Source organism: Pinus tabuliformis, chromosome X (assembly GCF_031772625.1).
Source record: "Pinus tabuliformis cultivar Carrire ecotype Pingquan chromosome X, CPIR1, whole genome shotgun sequence".
NCBI lineage: Eukaryota > Viridiplantae > Streptophyta > Pinopsida > Pinales > Pinaceae > Pinus > Pinus tabuliformis.
In genome coordinates this window covers 1,598,030,892-1,598,038,974 of record NC_142308.1, presented here as the reverse complement: position 1 = coordinate 1,598,038,974, position 8,083 = coordinate 1,598,030,892, and positions in this window count along the sequence as shown.

Genomic DNA, 8,083 nt, shown 5'->3' with positions numbered 1-8,083 from the left:
ACCACTGTGGAAACCCCCTTCCTTTCCATCATTCCGCCTCCATTGTGCAAAGAATTTTGAATGTTTTTATGTATTGTGTGCCATTTTCAGTTATCTTTTACAAAGAAGTAGCATAATCAAACTGTCGTCTTCTGATTTGAAAGTGTCACAAGTGTCGTTTTTAGTCAAAGAAAAGAATTCTATTGTTCTTGATGGTCGATTATATAGTTACTCTTGTATTTGATTTGAATTAGTAGTTTTTCAAATGTCGAAAGTTGTTTTCAATTCAAAATAGCAAAGTGTCGTCATTATCTTCCTTTCCTTTTTGAAGAGAAATTCGTTAGTACTATCGCTTTGAAAAGATAATTCAGATTTGTACTTAGCATTCTTCTTGTCATTCACACATTAAGAAAGCTGAAAACAAATACATGCATGTGCATTTGCGTTTAGACTGCTTGTGGTTTGATTTAGGACAATGCATCTAGTGTGTGCTCTCTGCTCTATGTTGAAAGAATATCGTCTCTCTTTTTTTAGTAGCTAGGATTTTCATTGAAAAAAGAAGATTAAATGATTGTTTATCATCTTAGATTGCATTTTAGGAATTATATATACATCACGCAGTGAACCTGAAAGGAAAATTTCTTAAGAAAGATCAACTATAAAATAAATTTAATGAACCTAAAAACACTTTGGAACCTAACGCACAATATCTAGAAGTCTAGGCTAGAGACGTATTCCAGCGCTGTAAAACCTGGTAACTGTCACTTTCACTATTGGTTGGGTGATTCCTCCTCTTTGAGATGACAAGTGCCAGTACGAACTTTTGCTCCCACGTATTGTCGAGTATATATTGGGAGACCACAATAGGCTATATCCTTTATCCATAGGAAGCCGTGTTTGCCGCCCTATCGATCGCAATGCACTGAACACAACATTCGGGAAGATTGACTACCGTACCGTAAAAAGTATTATGCAGTTTTGCGATTGGTTTGGTAATGCCTCTGTCTAGATTTCCAGAGTAGTCTCTTTCATTCCTTTTCAGACTCTTTAAAGGAAAAGGTCCATCTGAGCACTTGTCACTTCAGGCTCATTAAAAATCGAAGGCGACTAGAGTCATCTTTTGTTTTTTCTCAACTCTTAAAAATCGAAAAAAAAAGTTGTGTCAAAGCGTCTAAAATTCATTTAATTCGGAAACATTTTCCCCTTTACTTTTATTTGATTGAGTAATCCACAATGGTGGAAGAAATTCAATTGAAACCCCGTCGTTCACGGAGGCTTATGAGTCAATTGTCTTTGTCTCCAGAATCAAAACTATTCCAGACAAAGAGAACTCGTTTAACCAGGTCAAATTCCCCTAGTCAGGTTGGAACAAGTGTTCCGACAACCTCGGAGACTCCGGTTACTCCAAACATTTCTGGTACCCCTGCCTTTACAGAAGAAGTTCCGTAGCCACTAGAGGATAGTAGAACTGATCCTAGTATACCTGAACCGGCTCAATCTGTAGCTAATTCGGAAGGTGTTGTTCCCCAAACATCAGCCGCTACAAAATCCATACCTTCTTCGGCACCAAAAACATTTTACGGACCTAACGGTCTACCTCTTCCACTCGGTTTGATTGCCATAGAAGAGATTGTGGAGGATCCACCATCTACTACTCCACCGCAATTTGGAGTTGGAGTCACTCTATATCCCTCTTCATCAGAAATTAGTCTACCATTATCGGAAGTTCTTGTAGAATCGCTAGGAAACCTTTTGGATAGACTAGATATGTCTGAGCAACCATCAACATCTAGGAATGTGTCATCTAACACAGTAGTGGCAGAACTTCCTGTTGCTACTCCGACAATGTTCGTCGACGTACCATCTGTCACGACTAGCTGTCAATCGATGGATGGAATCCGTCCAGAAGCTGTTTCGACAGTGTGGTCTGTTCCCGTTTGTTTGTCCGGAATAATATCTGGAATCTCTTATGTTGAGTCCCAACAAATTGATCCTTTGCAGTGTCAATTTGGGCAGTCTGGTCTTCAAAGGAAAATTATTCCATTAAGCACCGAACTACCGTCGTATAGGGGGCAATATGCTCTTTCATTGTATCCTCTGGGAGGTCAAACATACGAGGGTTCACAACAGAATTTAGGTTATGCTGGAATTACATCCAGTGGTTGGATACTAATACTGCCTCAGCAACCAAGAGTTGTATACTCAATGCAACAAAATATGCCTATGTCAAATATCCCCACTACACCGGCTATTGTGACAGTGTTGCAAGTACAAGCATTACCTGTTGTATGCCAACCTCAAGTCTCTTAGGTCACAATCCAACAACCCCTTGTCCCTGCAACACCACCACAACCATCGGTTAGTGGCTCCTTAACTGGAGTGACACAGGCTCAAACGGGTACCATTACCCCTCATCTCATTCAAACAACCAGTATTGGAGAACAACACATGGTCTCACAACCATGGCTGGTGAAATATCAACAACCATAAGTCCAACAAGTTTACCAAGGATCTGACCACCAAGTCTTTGCAAGTAATGGGCAGCCGTATGTTCAGAACGGTCAACATCAACCATTCCATAATGGTTATGCCCATCAACCTTATCAAAGTTATCAGCATCAAATGCACTATGCTGGTATGCAAAGACCCACTGCTCAGGCAATCCCATCTTATCCTGGGTACGCTTCGTCGAACCTGAATCAAAAGTTTCCCTTCGTGGCAACTTTAGAATTACTAGATCTAAACCGGCTAACAAACGATCCAATCACTTATGCCCCTTGGTGGCCAGCGATTCCTCATAAACCTCCGTTAGATATTCCTAAATTTAATGGAAATCTGGGTGAAGACCCGTCGAATCATGTGATGACCTTTCATCTATGGTGTTCATCTAACACTCTAAATGATGATTCAATCAAGCTTCGCCTTTCTCAGCGAACTTTAACTGGTCTGGCAGGCAAAATGGTATATTGAATTACCTAGAGCTTCGTTTGATAACTTTAGTGCCCTAGCCACAACCTTTTTAACCCATTTTCAGTTACCCATAAGGTACGAAACGGGAACAAAGCTTCTTACCAATTTCAAGCAAACGACAACCACTCACATATCCAACCATATTCATGAGTGGCAACGTCGTCGTAGAATGGTAAAGACATATGTTCCTGATCAGCTGTTGGCTGAATGGTTTATTAAGTCATTGTTACCTTCTATTACGGAAGATGTGGCAAAGGGAGGAGTTGTCACTGAAGAGCAAGTAATTGCTCGTGCACAATATGTAAACTTGATTTATACTCAATCTGGCACGCTCTACGATAAAATCCCTGATGCTCCTAGACCGGAATTTTCCGTTCCTCCCTCTCCTAAATCAAACAAAGACTCTCATGCCAGGGATGGCGTGATAGTAATGACCAGCACAAAAACTGTAAAGTCTAAGTCGAAAAAGGCCCGTATGGTTTCAGGTCAAAATGAGAATGAAGAAATTATCGCCTTCGAAGTAAATGTTGTATCGACTGACAAAGGAAAAGAAACCAAGCAACCAGGAGGCAAGAAGAAAAAGAAAGGGAAGAAGAAAAAATAGGAGGAGTTGTCCCCTGAAAAATCTTCTGCAAACCCTTCTAGAGATAGGAAACCAAATCATCCATGCCTAATATGTGATGAGGATTATTGGACAACAGAGTGTCTGTATAAAGCTGAGCTTAGAAAATTCTTCAAGAATTCAAAAACCTCGGCAGTATGGATTGATCCATTTCCAATTCCAGGAACAAATCTGGTTGCTAGTGACAATGCTTCCCCGTCCCAAGTGCTATTGTTGTCGGTTTCGAAGCAGCAAAATGATGCTTTGATATTGACAAGGAATAAATATTACGGGAATCCATAGCTGTTGGACAACAAGGCCAATGATCAACCCAGTAGTTCGACAACAACTTTGACTGAAGTTGTGCCACCCATCATTCCTGAGCTAACGATAAAGTTGCCAAAGTGAGTAGTACACAAATCGACATTTAATCCTCGTGCCAGAGCAGGGCAACACAACATTATAATATAGTGGAGTATCTGGCCCAATCGCCATCCGCTATGTCAGCACTTGAGGTACTGTAAAATTTCCCCTCCCAAAAGCAGGCTTTAGTATTAGCAATAGGTGGGATTGACCCAATGGATTCCAATCTTGTGTCCTTTAATCACAAAGGATATTACCCTTAGTTACCAGCTCAACTAGCTTTCCTCATTCAAGTGAAAACCCTCAACAAAACTGTTCATCGAACAATTATTGATGAGGGGGAATCTACATGTATTATGTCGATGAGTTGCTGGAAAACTTTAGGATCTCCACCCTTGTCGCGATCTTCGACGACATTAAAAGCATTTGATGGACGAACATACACCCCATATGGGATTTTAAGTAACTTTCAAGTCAAACTGGGGGGAAAAACAATAGAAATAGATGTTGAAGTAATTGACGGAAACCTCAATTACAACATCCTACTGGGAAGGCCCTGGATATACGCTATGGTAGCTGTTGTGTCGACCTATTTCAAGAAGATTGCATTTCCCTTTCAAGGAGGAATTACAATCGTCCACCAATAAACATTTCTCCCCAACTATTCAAAAGTTACGGGAAGCATTCTGATGATCCATGGAAGCCATCATTCGCTTCAAAATATCGGATTAGACCTACTAAAAGACCCTATATTAATGGGAACATTTGCCCTACCGCCTCCAATCAATCTGGAGGAAGTGGCAACGGTGGGAACCTGCAATATGATATCTTCTATACAAAAGATCTCTGAAAACGATATTAACATGGATCATCTGCAGGTATTGCCTCCAATCCCAATGGAAATCTTATAGCAATCAATGTTTGTGGCATGGGAGGCAAACCCAAATCAACGCTCATTAAACGTTCGGATAGATAGGTCTAAGGAATATGGTACCCCTTCAGATCCTTGGTCGCAAGTACACTATACAGACGAAGGAATTGTTCAGTCAATGATGATTGATGGGGCACCATGGGAAGATTACCACCATCGTTCCCATCTCTGGATTACAAAGAAGATACTCCTAGTGACCTTCATCATCCCTCAGTTCTTGATACAGCTCAATCCACACAAATGTGTGTTCTGTGTCAGTTCTGGTCGTTTACTTGGCGTTGTGGTCTCAAAGGACGGGATTCATCTCGACCCATGTAAGGTTCAGGCAATCATCAATTTGCCTCCACCTTCAAATTTTCTTCAGATTCAGAAACTCCAAGGGAAAGCAAACTTTCTGAGGAGGTTCATTCCAAATTACGCTGAACTTGCTAAAGGTTATACTCGTCTATTGAAAAAAGAAGTACCCTTCATTTGGGATCAGGTCGCGAAGCTTCCTTTGATGCTTTAAAGGAATCCCTAATAAAAGCATCATTAATGTACGCTCCTGATTATCAAAAAGACTTTAAACTATATCTGGCTACAGCGAATACGACCATCGCAATGGTTTTAGTTCAAGAAGACAATGGAATTGAACATCCTATATATTATTTAAGTAGAAACTTAAATGATACAGAAAGAAAGTACTCCTATGTTGAAAAGCTAGCTCTCGCAGCTATTCAAGCGATACAGAGATTTCGACACTATATCCTCTTTCGAAAAACTACCTGGATCACATGCCATGGTACAAGGGTAGCTAATAAAACAGATTCCCACACTTGGGTGAATAATGTGTAGGAGGGAGAAATAGTGGTGCATGAGTTACCTCGACCTTGATTTTTCTACCCTTCTTCATATTCCTTTTGCTTTTTTATGATTTTCTTTGGTTAACTGCTTGGGCTCTAGGTAATGTGAGCAAGATGCGTAAATTATAGCAGTGGATACTCCCTTATAAGGTGGGACAATTTATCACTGACAGGGGGTTGGGACGATCATGGGTTCCTGAATGATAAAGGAGGCTCATCAAGGGCCATGTAGGAACTAGTATGATGGTCACGGAATGGGGTAGAGCTCATGCCATGGATTTTTCCCACATGTTAAATGCTTTTGTCCTGACCATCTTTTTCATTTTGTGGTACAATTTCCTGTTGAATGTGGCCAATTATGCTTTTTCTTTTTCTTTTAGCTACATCATCCTCCAGGCATCATTCCATTACCGACCCAAGATGTGGGGCAAGGGGAGGGGGTGGATGACCCTATGTGGACCTAGTGGAGGAATGTGGACCTAGTGGAGTAATACATGCAAATCGGGGAGCAGGACCAGACAACCAAAATTAGTGTTTCCCATGTAGTACCATCCCTAAAACCAATTGGTCAGTAAAAGAGATCCCACGGGACTAGGGTGCAAGGTTAATATCCCAAAAGAGACTTAGGGGACAAGAGCACAAATCTGGACCACTCTTTCTACTGAAAACCCCCATTAATCCATGCCCAAAGTTTCCATGGCAAATAAACTAGAATACTCAATTACCAAATAACATGGCATACCTTTAGGTTTGGGAGGCCCACCTTCAAACATACAATCATGATAGATAGGTGAGGGATCACATGGTTGGTTCATGTGGCGGAGAAATGGCACATCGATCTAGTTGGTGGTTGCGAGGGGCTGTTGGCTGCTGGCTAAGTACCATCATGGATAAATTTTTTCTCTTAGGGATATCACCCACAAAATGGTGGGTAACAAGCTTAATAAACCTAGGAAATGGAGATAGAAGAGAGATCAAGAAAATACATGGCAAAAAGTTTTCTCTCTATCACATATATTATTATGGAATTAGTCAAGATATAATTATTCATGATTTGAAATGGATTTGAACAAATATTGATATCGATTTTGAGGACAAATATCTTTACATCAAACATAAAACATATGCCAAATCTTAATTTCACAAAGTGTTTATGTTGGTGGAGAATGTGAACTATAAGCCCCACGTTTTCAAATCATAGAAATAAATAACAAAGAAACAACTCAGAGTCCTCTATATTGGTGGAGCATGTCAGTAGTAAGCCCCACATGAGCAGATAATAGAGATAAAAAATAGATAAATAGCTTAGAGTCCTACATTATTAACATTATTAGCTAGTTATTATGTGTCAGCTACACCAAGGAGACAAAACTTTGTACAACACTAAGAATAAAAGTTAGATATTTAATCTTCGTAGAGGATCCATTGATAGTTGAGTGAGTTGGCTATAAATCCCTTGTTTTACAAATCGATTAACTATATGAATGACAATTATTCTATTTTTCTTTCCTTCCCTTTAATGCACATCCCAAAGAAATCCATAGGGAACTTACCTTCATTTTTAAGGTAGTACCCACGGTAAATTGAATTCAATAAAATCATAAGGATATGTCAACATATATCTCTAAGCTATTATAATATTATACTCATTGGGAATTCAACATGTCACTTGCAAGAATTGCACTAGGATGGAGAGGATAACACTCCTCTTAACTACTTAGAGTAGACTAAATTTAACATATCAATAAGAGGCACCCTACTTATATTATTACTCTTATATACCAAGTAATACTCACGATGGTATTTAATGGAGTAATTTAATAAGTGGATAAGCTGAATCCCCTTTCCATGGAAATTCTTTCCTAAATTTAATAGTAATTTTGCTAAAGTTATAGTCTCACTTTGAAGATTCAAACCTTGTGTATGAATTTTTATTCTCAAGGATTTTGGTCTATTTCAAAATAACTAAAATGACCATAATTTGAAAAAACAATTTATTTAAGGTGAAACTTTGTTATATATGTATATTTCATAATAAATGAACATGTTTTATATTATAGAACACTCATTCATGTCTTTTTCATTTTTCTTTGGGGAATTGAGTTTAAATATATACCTACCAAAATTCTTTTTTTTCCTAGTTAGATAGATATCTTGCATCGTCTCCTCATGGAATGATTGAGTGATTGGCATAATGAGATGTTATCCCTTCCACATGGTTTCAAATCCCATGAGGGGACATCTTTGTCTTGTTGTGTTAAGGCTCCCCTACACTCGTGGAGCCTTGGATCTTGCTAAATCATAAGCTCCTAGTGGTATATCTAGCTTATGAGCTATTAAATATATTCTTGGTGTTATTTCTTGGTGGTATATATGGCTTACAGGGTGTTGGGTATA